The sequence below is a fragment of the Cornus florida genome, unplaced genomic scaffold (assembly GCF_030987335.1).
Source record: "Cornus florida cultivar Cherokee Brave unplaced genomic scaffold, ASM3098733v1 CherokeeBrave_3.0.0_Hap2_Chr04, whole genome shotgun sequence".
In the NCBI taxonomy this organism is placed as follows: Eukaryota; Viridiplantae; Streptophyta; class Magnoliopsida; order Cornales; family Cornaceae; genus Cornus; species Cornus florida.
In genome coordinates, this window is record NW_026775574.1 from 84,937,596 (window position 1) to 84,953,904 (window position 16,309).

The following is a 16,309-nucleotide window of genomic DNA, read 5'->3' on the forward strand; positions in this document are numbered from 1 at the left end:
GGAAGTAAGTACTTCATGCACTTAATTGATGATTTCAGTAGAATGACGTGGATTTATTTTCTGAAAGAGAAGTATGAAGCCATTACACACTTTATTAAGTTTATAAATCTTGTTGAGATTGAAAAGGGTTGCACTGTCAAGAAACTCATATCAGATTTTGGTATTGAGTTCACTATGAGGGAGTTTGAAAGCATCTATGATGTAAGAAGAATTAAAAAGGAGTTCTCAATTGTTGCAACACCTCAACAAAATGGTATTGTAGATAGAAATAATAGAATTGTACAAGAAATTAGAAGAACTATGCTTTTTGAGAAGGGCTTAGCCAAAGTTTTTTGGGCTAAAGCTATGAATACAACTGTATATATCAACAACAGAGTGTTTCTGAGACCTAATTCCACCAAAACACCATTTGAGTTGTGGTTTGGAAAGCCTGCAACAGTCCACTATTTTAAGGCCTTTGGATGTAAATATTTCATTTTGAATCATACAGATAGTTTAAGGAAGTTTGATTCCAAGTCTGATGAAAGTATCTTTCTGGGTTATTCAATCAAATGCAAGGCTTATAGGTGCTACAATCTCAGAAGATCCAAGATGGTTGAGTCTATTCATGTGAAGTTTGATGAGAATCCTCAATCCACTATCTCTAATTAATATTGTCCACCACCAGGATCAAATGAAACTAGTACCTCATAATATGAGTCTATAACTATCCAGGAGAATGCTCATCTTACACTTTAGAAACATATTCAAAATGAAAATATCAATGGTCATCCCAAAGCAAGTGTTCAGATAAGTGCCAAGAAGAAGTTAAATGAGTTGGAACATGAATAAGATGGAGAATACAGTCATTTTGTAATGTTTTCTTCCATTGAACCAAAGAGTTACTCTGAAGCCAAGCATGATTTAGACTGGATTGAAGCCATGAAAAAAGAACTTGATTAAATTCACAAGAATGATACATGTATACTTTTTTCTAAACCTGAAAACAAGAATGTTATTGGTTTAAAGTGGATTTTCATAAACAAATTGGATGAAAAGGGCACAATTATCAGAAATAAAGCTTAACTTGTATGTAAAGGCTATGCACAATAGGCTGCTATTGACTATGATGAGACTTTTACTCCAATGGTAAGGATGGAATCCATTATAATGCTTTAATCCTTTGCCTGTGATAAACATGTCAAGGTATATCGGATGGATGTCAAGTCAACTTTCCTAAATGGAGACATTTCTGAAGAAGTATACATTGAGCAACTTGAGGGTTTTGAAGATTCACAGTATCCCACTCATGTTTACATGCTAAGTAAAGCTTTATATGGTCTCAAACAAAAGCCTGGAGCTTGGTATGAAAAGCTTTACAACTTTCTTATTGATTAGGGATTTCACAAAGGCAAGGTGGATAGTAGACTCTATGTAAGGTCTTCTCAAAATTAACCACTTTCTCATTCTTCAAATCTATGTTAATGATAATCAAAATTAACCACTTTCTTGGTCCTCTAAAGTTATACCGTGACAATCAAAGTGCCATTGCAATCAGTAAAAACCCTAATTTGTACTACAAGAGCAAGCACATTAACATCAAGTATCATTTTCTCAGAGACAATGTTCAATAAAGGCTTATTGATATCACTTATCTTCCAACAGAACATCAACTTGCAGATATCATGACCTAACCACTACTTCTTCAGAGATTTTCAATCCTAAGAGAGCTTTTCACGGTTGTGACTTACTCTTTTTGATATTCTTCATTGTTGGTCCCTCTCACCTTTTGACTTTCAATGTCAAAAAGGGGGAGAAATGAACCTGAGATAATGATATTTATATTCTTTGTTATGCTTTCAGTTGATATTTTTATAGTGTTTTAGGTTTTTAACATTCAAAGGTAAAGGGGGGAGATTGTTGGTCCAAGATTTTAATTCATGTTTGCCTTTTTAATGTCAAAAATGTGTTCACAGGTCCATTTCTAATATATATTTCAAGTTTTGGTGTGCTTAGTAAATTCTGGCATCTTTAAGAACAGTATGGTATTTTAATATGTGTGAGCTCATTTAAATTTCATTGAGGATGGTACATTATATTACAGATCATTGTTACAAGTTCATCGGGTCATATTTTTGGTTTACAATGACATATGTCCATTCAGGGGCAATTATGTCATTTTATGTATGAGTAGTGCACATGCTTCACACGTGTGAAGTGGTCCTTATGAGAGAATTCCATGACAGTTGCATAATTATTTGGCAACAAGTTTCTTTTTGTATTGACATGCCTATACATATATGAAATATATTATACACTGCACTACAAGATAAATAAGCTAAATTGGTAGGGGTAAAGTGGTCATTTCACACGTAGAATGTAAGAATATTCTTTTCTCCAATGATTGATGGATTGTATCACAATTAAAACTATTTTTAGGGCTGCATCAGCGCACATTGTACCACTATATATACATTGTTATAGAAGCTTGCGTGTGTGTGTCTCTTGTAAGCTTTTAAGAGCCATTTGTGAGCTACATTGTGTGAGACACTCGAGATTTAAAGAAGAATGAACATTTATAAGTTTTGGATCTATTGAGTGAACTTCAATTCATCTAAAAAAATCAAGATAGTGAGTGCGCTCATATAGAAATCATCTATAAGGCTTTGTGAAACTGGTTTTCTAGTGCAAGATAGTGTCCAGGGTCATTTTTGGTGTGAGGTATCTCCATGGCTCCTAGAAGGCTGAGGCAAGTTTATTTTGATATTTTACATATGCAGAAATCATGTTAGTGTTCATTATATCACTAAAGTAGTTTTTGACTCCTCATACCTCAGTTTTTTTGTGAAGTTTTCTGAGCAAGTTTGTTTTGTTGATTTGAGGCTGTGTAAGTTGAGTTTTGAACTGTGCTATGGTTATTTTTTTATTTAAACTTTCAAACCTAGCCAGTTTATGTTTTCTGCATAAACCAAGCCTTGTTGTATGTTGATATTGGTATACCTTGTTATACTCATCATGTATATCATCAGAGCTGGTGTATTTTGGTGAAATAATGTTGTGGAAATCAAGTTTGGGTCTATATTGAAGTTGCATTCCATTTTGAGTACTCATACCTCAAATTCTACAGAATTGTTTAAGTACTTTAAATTTGTACTATTTTCATCTTTTAGCTGTTTAATCATCTTGTAACAGTTATTGTAAGATGTATACTCATATTTTATCATGTAATTAAATAGTTGTGAGAGCTATAGTGGTCCCAGCAAGGGTGCTTAGGACAAGGGGAGTGAAATTTGTATATAAATTTCATTCAGTGGGGAAAAATTGATAAAGCCTTGCATTCATGATTTATCTCTTCTATCTCTCTCTCTATATTCCTTTGCGTGTATATGTAAATTTATGTTTATGAAGACGGGTTGACTAACCGAATTATTAGATTTTTCACGTGATTGGGATGATAAGACATATTTTTAATGGAGGTGGGATGTGATATTTCTTAACGAGGCAGAGTAGTGTTCAATCAAACCCATCCCAAACATATTCTATTGACATCCTTAGTACCAAAACTCATTCAATGAATTAGGAGTGGTGATACTTGGTCTGAATTCGAACCAAGTTTCATTCTTTATGTAATAAAATCTATTCTACAACTTGTTTTGTGCCTCCTAGTGAATGTTGGGACCCACCTCATACTATGTAAGTATTGTATGTTTTGTGTCTTCTTGGTATTCGTCTACAAAGGTGAGAGTCATCTCGCTTTATAAGTGCAAGCAACTTCTCCCTATATGATGTGAGACGTCACAATTACCTTTTCTTAGAATTTAGTGTCCTTGCTAGCCTAACCCTCACGGGCTTGTGTACGCTCATCAATTTTTAGCTAGAGATTAGCTCTAATACTGTATGTCAAAACTTGACTCATATTGTGTAGATATGGTCCGCTTTGCGACTTCTTGGAGCTCACGATTTTCAAACCAGTAGGAGGCATTTCCCTCATAAGTGCCAACGATTTTTTGTGAGTAGTATTGTGCAGAAACTGTTAATTTATTTAGTTGTGAATTACTACTTTAATGACCTAGAGGGGGGTGAATGAGTCAACTTGCCTAATTTTTGAGATTTTATTAAATTACCCATAATTATGACCAATTGAACATCCACAAGCACAAAAATAAATATTGTAAAGTAAAACAAGTAAAGTAGAGTTTGAAAGATGATACTATGATTTTTAATTAGCTAGGAACACTAAACGAAAAACCTCGAGAACTTTCACGCTATCCCACGCAAAACGATCCACTATGTATGAAGCAAAGTATAGTAGACTTCGACTCAGGCTCACACCTATTCACTCTACCAAGAACCAATTTGTTGAACGTCTCTGGTTTTGCGACTCCCCCATCCAAACGTTTTTAACTTCAGGCTTACTTCCTTGATCCTTATAGAAGAATTGTTGGAAGATTAACAACACTCCATGAATACTTTGACCCCTTCAAAGTGTAATCGAAACACCCCTCTTCTTCAAATTATGAATTATGCGAAGGTAAAACAAAATCATGCTTCTCGAAATCTCTGAATCTTTAGCTATGATTTAATTCTGATCTAATAGATAACATCACCCTAAATCACTATTGTGTTTATATATGTGGTCTCAAAAATATTTGATTTTCTGAAATAAAAATATCTCTCAAAGCCTCTCTAAATTATATGAAAGTTTTTCTTGAAAAATTGTAAAATTTTAGGAGTAAAAGAGAGATTATATAGATGTTAGGAAGACCTAAAAATGCTTGGAAACCAAGACAAATTTGTGCAAAAACACTCCCCAAAAACTGATAAAAAATGAAACCAAGTTAGACTCAAATTGTAATTTCCATATAAGTTCTAGAAGAATGCAATTGGTTCCATTTAGACGCAATCGGTTTCACGAGACCAGTGTGAAATTCAGCAACGTGAATTTAAAAAACGACCAATGCAATTGGTTCCGCTTAAAACGCGATTAGTTCCACTATGCTAGTGAGGTTTTATTCAAAAACATGATTTGAGAAACAAAGACCACAATCAATTATGTTAAAGCGCGCTCGGTTCCGGTGTGAAGTGCACTTTTGAAATATGAAATGTGAAAATTTCCTAAGTGTCTAACACCAAATCACCAAAAGTAAAAATAAGGTGTCCTTATAAACATACCTTTTCTAACATAATGTTCTCAACTGAATCAAAATTGAATGTATACTGGTTGCACTTGTTGTTCTGCTTTCGACATCAAGACTCAAAAGTAGACGAAAAATTATAACTCAGTCGAACACGTTTTGATACCAAAATTTGCCAATTACAAATATTATATTTCACACTTTTCACCCAAAGCGACGTGTGACATTATAGTATGGTTGCAAATGAATGAAATTGTTTATGAATAACTCAATATTAGCTAGCTTAAACATAACCTTGTTTGTAGTATTTTCATTTTTCATCATTTTTCATTTTTTCTGGAATTTTTGTTGTTGCAAGGGCATTTTCATCTTTTACTGTTTTGCGTATCGGGCACTGCGAAGTGAGCCGATTGTGTTCGAGAGTTGTTTGGAGCATTTCATTCAGTTCAGAACTCTTTGAAATATAAGGGTGATCATTTTAGCATTTTTTCATTTTTCGGGCCAGACAGTCCCGTGTGGGACCCACTACCGGAATTGTTGCATGTGAGGATTTTAATTGGGTCAATTTGCATCACATATATTTTATTTAATGTGTTTTAAATGATTGTGAATTAAATGTGTATAAATATATATGTGTGTGGTGTAAAAAATAAAATAAAAGAAAAAGAAAATAATTTTTAGGTGGGGCCCACTACCACTTTAAGTGGTCATGAGACCACATTTTGGTCTCTATTCTCTCATCCTCTCCCGTTGGTCTCTCTCTCTTCCTCTTAAACTTCCATTTTTCTTTTTCTTTCACTTCAAGGCTTTAAACCTTGATTTCTCCCTATATTCTTGGTATTTTTAAGTGCTGTCTGTGGCAAATTAAAGCTCACGGCAAGATCTACAAGTTGATTGGAGCAATTCCTAGTTTGGTGCACTTGGGAATTTCAAGATCTAGGGCATTTAATTTGGACATAATCTTGAGGTAGGGGTCTCTAATTTCTAAAATCTTGTACCTTTGTGAATTAATCTTACTTGATTAGTGTCCTAGCATGCTAAATTGTGTTGATTGCTCATTAGATTGATTTGATTGTGAACATGAAGTATGTGTGTGTGATACCCCTCGGATCCGAGACACGGGTTGATCAGGCCCAGACCCAAACCCAAACCCGAGGGAATATCAAACAATTAAAGTATTTTAAAATGAACAAAGATGACAAAAAGAAACAATAAAGATAGAATAAAGCTGAAAGAAATAATAATAATAAAACCCTTCATGTAACTGAAAAATGAAACTCCAATCCTCTAAAACTTCAAGGTTACAACTTGGGAATCCACTGGTGGACCCCTAACCAAAAGTTCAACTGAAACTGAAAACTGAAAATAGATAATGCTAGAAACATCGAGAGAAATCCTACGTAATCAAATAAATGTGAAACTGTCCTCGACAAGCACGATCCAGCTCTAAGGCTGGAACTGTCCTATACCTGAAAAGAATAATAAAGGAGTGGGTCAGACCCACGACCAAGTTATAATCTAACTGCAATCCATACAGTGACCCGATACGCAGATATACCGTAGACACCTCACAATATCTATCTAGTCCATACGTATAAATATATCCACACTAAGGGACATTCACTAATCTATAATAAGGGTCTCAACCTGAATAGAAGGCAACATGCGAATACGCACCCAAAGGTGGGCATGAGTACCTAGACCTAACAGGGTACACCTCAACCTATTATAACCAACTACACATCCACTGCATATACGCACCCTAACCAACGAGTCTGAGACTAAAGCTCAGCTCGTGGTACCATAAACATACATATAAAGTCCGTCCAAATCCAGGGTATGTAGTTCAAATATTTAATAAACTGACATACAACAAACCAACTAGTTAGTCACTCAACTTATTCAGTTGATGTGACTTAACTACCGTCCATTAATCCAGGAAGCCACTCAACTTAGTTGCAGTTGATATGTCTTAACCAAAATTAGGATTCAATATCTATAAATCTATTCCTTTAATCCGTTAGGTTAGGTTTAGGTGTTTTGAGCTAAACCGTCCCTAGTATGTCACCGTCCCATACCGGTACATACAATCCTCCATATCCAGGTAAATTACAATGTATACATAATGAACAAGTAATCTACAGTCCAAAACCACTATCCAAATAATTACAGAAAAGTATTTAAAGTTTCAGCAATTTAAATCCAAGAATTTAACCATATAGTTGTAGGAGACGATTTAATAAATCAACAACTAACATCCAGAGCATGCATAGACCAAATTTAATATGTCAAGGACTCCATCATGCATGTGAATAGGTTAAATAATCCTATTATTATCCAATAAATTGTTGAAACAATTTCAGAAGATTGTTTAATGTTTCAGCAATTTAAATCCAAGCATTAACCATATAGTTGCAGGAAACGATTTAATAATTCAGCAACTAGCCTCCTAAGCATGCATAGATCAAAATTAATAATTAAATGACCTTATCATGCATTTGAATGCATTTTAAAACAAGTTTTATAAACACATTACATTCCATCAAATTGCTGAAATTTAATTCAACAATTAATTTATCTTCCATTTGTTAACAACATAGGAAATGTCTTAAATTTTACACTGTTTGTCTCGATAATTTAGAATTAAACCTTAATCAATTTAAGATCTTAATAACACTCAAAATTCATTCCTTAATCCCTCTATAAAGTTTCAGATTCACTCAAATAGTCTCCATGCTCCAACAGTATTAAACAGTACGTAGAAAACTAAAAAAAAAACAAACAGAAAACAAAAATTGAAGATGGAGCCTGCTCCAAATTTTGGGAGCAGGCTCTTTCAGCCTAGAGCCGGCTCTACTTGTTGTGGGAGCCGGCTCCCACATCCATGGAGCCGGCTCTCACCTCCTTTGAGAGCCTCTGTCCCCGTTGCTTCGTTTCAGTCCGTCTGCTCCCTCTCTGATCAATTCCTACCACTCTGTTGGTTTCTAAAACTAATATAGGAGTCTTAATTGAGTCTAGAAGCATCCCCAAGGTTGCTTACAATAAATTTGAAAACAATTACAGAGTTTAAACAAAAACATAAAACTAGCATGCTTGGAAAACAACACTGGAACATGTTTAAGAAAATTTCAGTTCTCTTCCAAACCCTCTGTTCCTCTTCACCACTGAACCTAAGGATCTTATATCAATCCCAATAACATCCCCATGGTTCATTTACAGAGATTAAAAACAATTCCAAAGACTAGAGTTACAACAGAGCAGCATGCTTAAAGATTAGAAAACTATAACGAGCCATGCATGAACTGTAACAGAATGGTTTTCAACATAAACAGATCATTCATATGACATATATTAAACGTATATCTTCCAGTTATTGATTGATTAAACCCTAGAGATTATCTAGGTGCACAGAACACGAGCCAAAGAGAAGGAGAAAGAGAAGAACTTGCCTGTGATTTCAATTATGAAATCCCTGTGCCGTCTCTAAGTTTTTCGGCAATTCTGAACACCATCAAGCTTTCTATAACTCCGTCTCTAATCCTTACTCAACCTCCTTGGTCCTCTCTGTACAATTCCTCTTAAGCCTCACTCCGTTTTCCCACAACTGCTCTCTGTTTCTCTCTCTGTATCTTTGGTACGTGAATAGGGTTTTTCTAACCCTTGATACAGATTATAACCGTGTATGTATAGGCGTAAAAATCCTAAACCCAAATCCTTGTTCAATTAGAGACAGAGCCCTAATTCTAAGCCTAGTCGGCCCATGAACCTATCTCTGTTACCATATTGCGGCTTACCTATACGTGAATTGCAACCCAGAGCTAACTGTAACTTAAACCATAATTAAATTTAAAAAAATCCAATTAAATAGTTAAATACACTTAACCAATTAATTCTAATTAAATAACTCAATTAAACAATTACAAACACTTAAACAATAAACGCCAATTAAATAATAAAAGATTGATTACTTAATTCAATTTAAATACATGTCACATAGGTAAACAATTAAATCAAATTAATAAATAAAAATAATTAAACCAAATAATCACGCAAAAATACAATAAAAATAATAAATAAATGCCGAGACTATCCTTTTAAAATTAGGGGTATTAGAGTGAGTATGTGTATTTTATTGAAATGTATGAAAAAACATGCTTAATTTGTTAATTTTTCATGCCATGGTGTTTATGATATTTTCCTAGAAATTTTTATGAAGAAGCTGATGAGCACTGAATATATGCATATTCGAGCCCCTAACTACGTATATATTAAGGCCTAAAGTGATACTTCTATCCATAATTAGACTAATTTATGTTTAATGTGTGTTTATATGTACTTTCCTAGATAAATGGTTAAAACTGGGACTTTATGATGATATCGAAGCTTACAGAGTCGTTGTCGGTCATTCAGAGCAAGCCGAGAGCTTAAATGGTGAAGTTTGAAGAAATTCAAGCCTTAGAGCTCGAGCCCAAGTGTTGAGGCTCGAGCATCACAACAAAGAAGTGAATAAAAGCCAACAAAGCCCAAATGCTCGAGCCTTGCACCTTGATGCTCAAGCCTTACCATAGGGTGCTCGAGCCTTAACCAAGGGTGCTCGAACCTTGACCCTCAAGCTCGAGCATGAGGCGTCGAAAATTAAAGAGTTGATTTTAATTGAAGGCAATACTCTCAGATCTCGTGCCTCACCTCTAGGATCGAGCACCATCCACTGATGCTCGAGCCTTGAGCCCCAAGTACTCAAGCCTGGTACGTAGTGCTCAAGCCCATAAAGCTTAGATCGAGCAATGTTAAAAGAGTTCAACCCCAAAAATATTCTAAGTGTTGAAGAAAAAGACGCTTTAGAAAATAGTTGATGAAAATTGGCTAAGTGTCAAAGTGAAGATCGAGCACCAATTGTTGAAGCTCGAGCATCAATCCAGAGAAGCTCAAGCATTGCTCCTAATGCTCGAGCATAAACCCTAAAGCTCGAGCCTCTGTTCCTGAAGCTCGAGCCTTCCATGACATGTCAGATTAATATTGCGGGATTTTTCTCTTTATCAGCCGTATCTCATCCCAGTTGGGCCAGAAGAACTAAAAGCCTACCAAATATTTATTTTCTTCTATAAAAGAATGTATAAGACTTGATAGAAGAGGTCCAAAATTTTAATCTCTTTTGACGGTGTTATTCAGATGGCTGAAGGTGTGGTGGCTTTTAGGGTTCATACAACCTTAGAAGTGCAGGTCCCGAGAAAAGAAGTGTCGTCCGTGACGATGGAGATGAACTCAACATAGATGATATCCATCTTCGTCATGAGTAGTTAATTCTTCTCTTAGGGCACTGATGTAACCCAACCTAATATTATGGTTTGATTGTTTTAACTCTGGGATTATTTTTAATATATGATTATTTTCTTGATTATATGACTATGAGCACTTGAGACCACTCAAGTGGTTTTCACGCTTTAGTATAATATAAACTGTTATTTCCTTGTCTTAGATGTAATAGTTTATGTTCTATTCCCAACCTATCTTGTTGTGCGGTATCTGGCGGAGCCCTGCTGGACACAAGAATATAGGTCATATAATGGTACTTTCATGTTTTTTACAAAAGAATGTTTTCATAATCTATGCTTAGGAAAGGTGGTTCATTCGCAAAGTAATTAAAGTAGGTAGAGTAAGTAGACGGATAGTCCACGCTAACCGCAGATAGGTTATAGTTAGCTAATATTGTAAAACATCTTTATTTAAAACCCGAATTGAACGAATGTTATTGAGTTCAATTCTTTTGAAAAATATCATTGTTAAATTCCCAGAGTTTATATAATTAATCATAATATAATAGTTGTGGTGAAGTCAAAGCCCTAAGACTCTCTCTCTCTCTCTCTCTGATTATTTAAATTAGTTTAATTCGACATAGTTAAATATTTTGTTATAATTTTAGTTTGTTAAATCGTGACAACTAACAAACTTTCTAACCAAGTTACCTGTAAACCATAAAATGAAATTAAAGACTAATGCAAATCTCATCTCCCTGTGGGTTCGACATCCTCTTTACATAAAGCTATCCTACACGATATCATTTTATTGTGAGAGGGTATTTTATTATTGCGAGATACACGAACAGAAGCATGTTAAATTGTGAAGCTTAAATTTCCTTCATTTTCATACTATTGGGAAAATATGTAGCATGCATCCATGGCATTGGGCATGAAAGAAAAAAAGGAAAGTGTTTTGATATGAAAATGAAAAGGGATTTTGGGGAGAAATTTTGAGAAAAATGGTTTTGAGAAAACTCGGTCGTCGCGGAGTCACCAAAGGGTCGGTGTGTTAATGTAACCTAGAGGGAACTAGGGAGATTGCCCTAGCATGGTTGAGCTATCTGGGCCCCAAATGACGCCGCGGGGGTATAAGGGTCAGGGACAGTAGCCAACCCTTCTCTCGTGTCGCTGTGGAGTCACCAAAGGACGGGTTATATTAACAGTTTGTGAAATGATAGATGTTTTCTGAAAATGGGGAGAGACATGCATGGCATTGCATTCATGACACGACATTTGCTTGTTTTGAATTTGGAATTGATATTATATTTTTCCCAGTTTAGCATGACCCCATTCCCTATTGTTCTATTCAATTGTTTGGGTTCACGGGGTCACAAAAGGTGTGTCTTAGGCACCACCTACTGAGCAAATTGCTCACCACATTATATTAAACATTTTTCAGGGCCGGGAAAGGAGGTAGTGGACGCCGACCCCTCATAAGCTTAAGAAGGACTAGGGAATTATTTTTGCCATCTTTTGTATAATTATTACACTTTTGTAAAACCACAAAACCGTAATAAAATGTATTCTTTTTGTAAGCCATGACCATGTATTGTAAACATTTACTTATGTTGGTTTTTTGAAGGAAATTATGACTATATAACCACTTGTTGATGAATGGGAATGGAAATCGTATTTTGATCTATTATTGAGACCATTTAATTGTGTAATACCATATTTTGTTGCCATGAACTCGGAATTTAATTGCATAACAGGTCCGGTATAGGTTGTGTATGCGTTAAGCTCAGCTAGAATGCCATTCCAATGAGTTCAGGGTTCAGGGGCCTTGTTTCGGTAGGGTTACCATCACCATTAGCCGACCGAAACTCCAGGTTTGGCCGACCGAACCCCCTTTATCAGTCGACCGATGGTTCTACAGTAAAAGTTCCGAGAGCTTGCATTTTTCCCCATCGTTTCAGCAGGCCGACCCTGTAGGTCAGCCAACTAAACTTGCTATGTCAGCCGACCGATAAAGGGCCATCAGCCGACTAATCCTTCCTTTTTCACCTGTACCACTTGGACCCCTCTGTAGGGCTGTTTTCCTAAAGTATTTTGAAAGTAGGATCTGCTAGTAGGACGGTCATGGACACAAGAAATGAATGTATGACCTAGTTGATCTCGAGTCAGGGCAAGGACCCGGTTAACGGTCTAAACCTACGGGTTCGGGTTGTTACAAATTTTGGTATCAGAGCTTTAGGTTCGAATACCTTTCAGACGACAGGTAATAGCTTACCTAGAAGGGGTAAAGAGTCGACTTGCATTGTTTATGTGCCTATGTGTTAAAGTACTTAACTGTTTAAGAGGCATGCTTACTTGTTACCCATTTAAATGTTTATTATTTTGAAAGGCCTGCCTATTTGCTAAGTGCATACATGTTTAAATTATCGATACATGTAAATGAAGTGTTTATGTTAACTGTAAGCATGCCATATATGATGAGGCAGAAAGTATGAGATATATGACATTGGTGAGAAGTAGGCACGGTCAATGCAATTTTTTTATGATAATGTGACAAGTAATGAGCATGGTATTGTGGTTTCGTTCATTTTGTATACGTGCATATTTATATTTTTATGTGTTTATGCGTCGAGCATGGGATGGTTATGTGAGTTTTGGCTTGAGTTGGCGGGGAGCTCGGTTGCTCTAGGGTGGTTGGGTGTCAGTTCTTATCGAACGGATGGCTTGGTCTTTTAGCTCGTAGATTGAGCTATTTAGTATGTAACTAATTTTATCCTCTTGTTGCATTTTGTGTAGTGCTTAGAGCACGACTTCGAACGGGTTGTATTTTAAGGCATCGTGACTGCATTGTGTGAGAGTTTCATGCTTTGGTGTGTGAGTTCTGGTGACCGTGGAGATTAGGTGTGTGAGTGAGGGTTTTGGTATGACCATAGAAGGTTAGCGTTAGTGACTTGGGTCACGGTTTGGTGCGGAGGTTCTTAACGAACAGGACGTGGTAGGTGTGATAGAGATTATTTAAGTCACAAATGTAGTCTATGAGTTGTAGATATGAATCCTTTGGTACGATCTAGGAGGCATGTTGGTTCTGGCTGTCATGGAGACTGATTTGTCAAGGGGTGATCCTCGTATCGGAGAACTACAGGAGTGTGCTATGAGTAATTGACTCTCGGTGAGTCGATTGCATGGTTCGGTCGATGAGCGGAGTTCTTGGTTGGTACGGCTGTCTAGAGAGTCTTGAGGTGGCGTATAGTGGTTAGTTTTAGTTGTGTATAGTATGATTGCACTATAAGGCAGGTAGTATGGGGTCATTGGAGTGCTTGGTTGTTTGTAGATGAAGTGATAGCTGGTGAGTATGGTGTTATCAAATGGATTATGTTTTAGAATTTGGAAGCTGTGGATTCAGGTTGTTTTTCAATTGTGTCTGATGTATTAAGAGACAGTGCTCGGTGTTTGAGGATCCGGAAAAGTAGACTGATGATAAGAATGAATGGAACGAGGTTGATCTTGTAGGCTTAGTTGGTAAGCCATTTGATTTCTGTTGGGGCCAATAGTGTTCTAAGGAATAGTGAAGAAGGGAGGTAGTGACGTTGAACCTAGAGTATGATGTTTTCTCATTTAGGCACGTAGATCACCTTAGAATGAGTGGATTAAGTTGTCAGTTAAGCGTTAATGATTGATGGCATTATTGATGGTATTGAGGTGATAATTGGGTGTTGAGCATTCTGGGCTTTATGCTCATTTTTGTTTTGAGGAATTATCGGCATGGTATTTTCGTATTAAGGTTCTTTTCTAGTGGTATGCAGTGATCATTATGGGGAGTATCAAGAGTAATGGTTATTTTCTTGTTATGATGGTGTTGCCTTAATGATGTTGGAAGAAGGATTGCTTGGTAGTGGATTGTTGGTCCGGTGGGATGATAGGATAGAACTGTGGTTGGAATAAGTGGGAGTAGAGGTGTTATGGTGTTATAATGTGATGTTTAGTGCTGATGAGCAGAGTGCTTTAAGGTATGATCCAATTGCGGTTTGGAAATTACGAGTTATTTATTGTGTATTGTCAGGTAGGTGATGGATTGTATGTCAGTTAAGGCGATTGTGAACGGTGTGGTCATTAGAGTCAGTGAGGACGATGTTGCCAGATAGGCAGCTTTTTCTTTTGACGAGCCAGTGGGTCGTTGTGATTGAGGTCATAGGTTTTGTGTACACAATGTTTGAGGTAGTGTCGCCTTCAAAGGGTAAAGGTGGAACAGGTGATCATGTGTCGTTGTATTTCATAGAGCTTCTCATTGGGAGATTATTGGGTAGGATGGGACGTGGTGTCCAACGTGCAGTGATGGTTCCTAGTGTTAGTACATTGAGGGTGTTGGTGTTTTTATCTGATTGGTTTCGGTTAGTATAGTGTTGCGGAGAAGTGTGTGTGAGGTTTCTGTGTTGATTGTGTAGGACGGTTCGTTAGTGGCGAGGTCGCTTAAATTGGTGTTCGTGGTTTCGTATGTGTTTCCAAGTTGGTTTTTCTCCTTGTGTATAAGAGGTTCAATTCATCTCAGGAGAGATTGGGTGTCCATGGTTGGACGAACGATGAGTAGCATGTGATAGGTTGTCGGGTGCATTTAGGTGTGAGTCATCGGACTCTTGTGAGAGTAGGGTTTGTTACCCTTTCCGTTGTTCTAGTCCTGGTAAGGACGTCGTTTGTCATGAGTCTTGTTCTCCGTTTAGGAATTGTACGCGTCCGTGGGTGAACGGACCTGTGTGTGGTTTATTATGTTGTTAAAGTTTACCAGTAAGGTTTGGTTGTATAGGTTAGCTTACTCCCACAGAGGGAGGTGGAGTATTGAGTTTTGTAGTGCTTGTTCTGAAAATGGTTTTGACCGGTGGAATGACAGGCACGGGTTGCCAAATAGGGATTTTATTTCCGATGTATGATACTATCGGTGATGGCTAGGAAGTGTGTTGTGAACGGTAGTTTGAGGACGACTAGGTGATGTGATGTGAGTTGTGTATCCGGATACTTTTATTGATGTCTGAATTGAGCAGTGCCTTGAGGACAAGTGTTGGTATTGTTTGAGTGCTAAGCAGCTAGAGAAAGAGAATGTGTGATTTTATTGAGGAATAATAAGAGTGATTGACTTTAGTTTTGAGGTTTCAAGCATGAGACGAGTGTATTGTGTGTTCTAAAGAGGTAAGAATTGAATCGAATGATGCTGTGAAGTCGTTTATCTACTGTGGGTGTTATGAGGAAATTAAAGATCTTTTGTACGGGTTGATGATTATGACGTTAGGTGTCGTGTTGCTTTTAACTTGTTATGATTGTGTGAGTAAGGCATGATTGAAATTCTTAAAGCTGGTATGTGATTGCTTAGTTGTTGAGGTTACGTATAGCGATGGATAGATGGTGAGTAGATCTCATTGTTGTTTTGTGGACTGTGTAAGATTGTATTTGAGGTGTGGACCTGAGGACAAGAACGACGTCTGTGCTGAGATTGGATCGAGGATGATAATGGCTTGTCCAATCATTTCTCCTGAATCAATCCTTCTTTAGCACGATGTTGGGTCAAAGGTCAATGATTGTTTTGAGTTGTCACGAATAGTGAGAGTATGGTATTGGGTGTGTGTTAGTGTGGTGGTGTGGATTCAGGAAGTTGTCTCGGGTGACGAGGTGTGTTAGGTGGGACCCAGTGCCTGATCCGTTTGATTATTAAAGATCTTGTTTCGAGGATTTGTGTCTTGGGTACAGGATAGTACGCTTATTGATTTGGTGACTAATGTTTATGCGGTCATTGGGGGACTCATTGTTTAATCATTATGAAGTTATTAAGTGTAATGATTGTTGTATAGTGTAATTAGTAGTCGTTGGTATGGTTATGTGGTAGTGTATGTGACGGCCTAAGTTTTTCAACCCGGTACGTCAGTGATGAACCGAAAGATGACCCGATAACGGATCTGA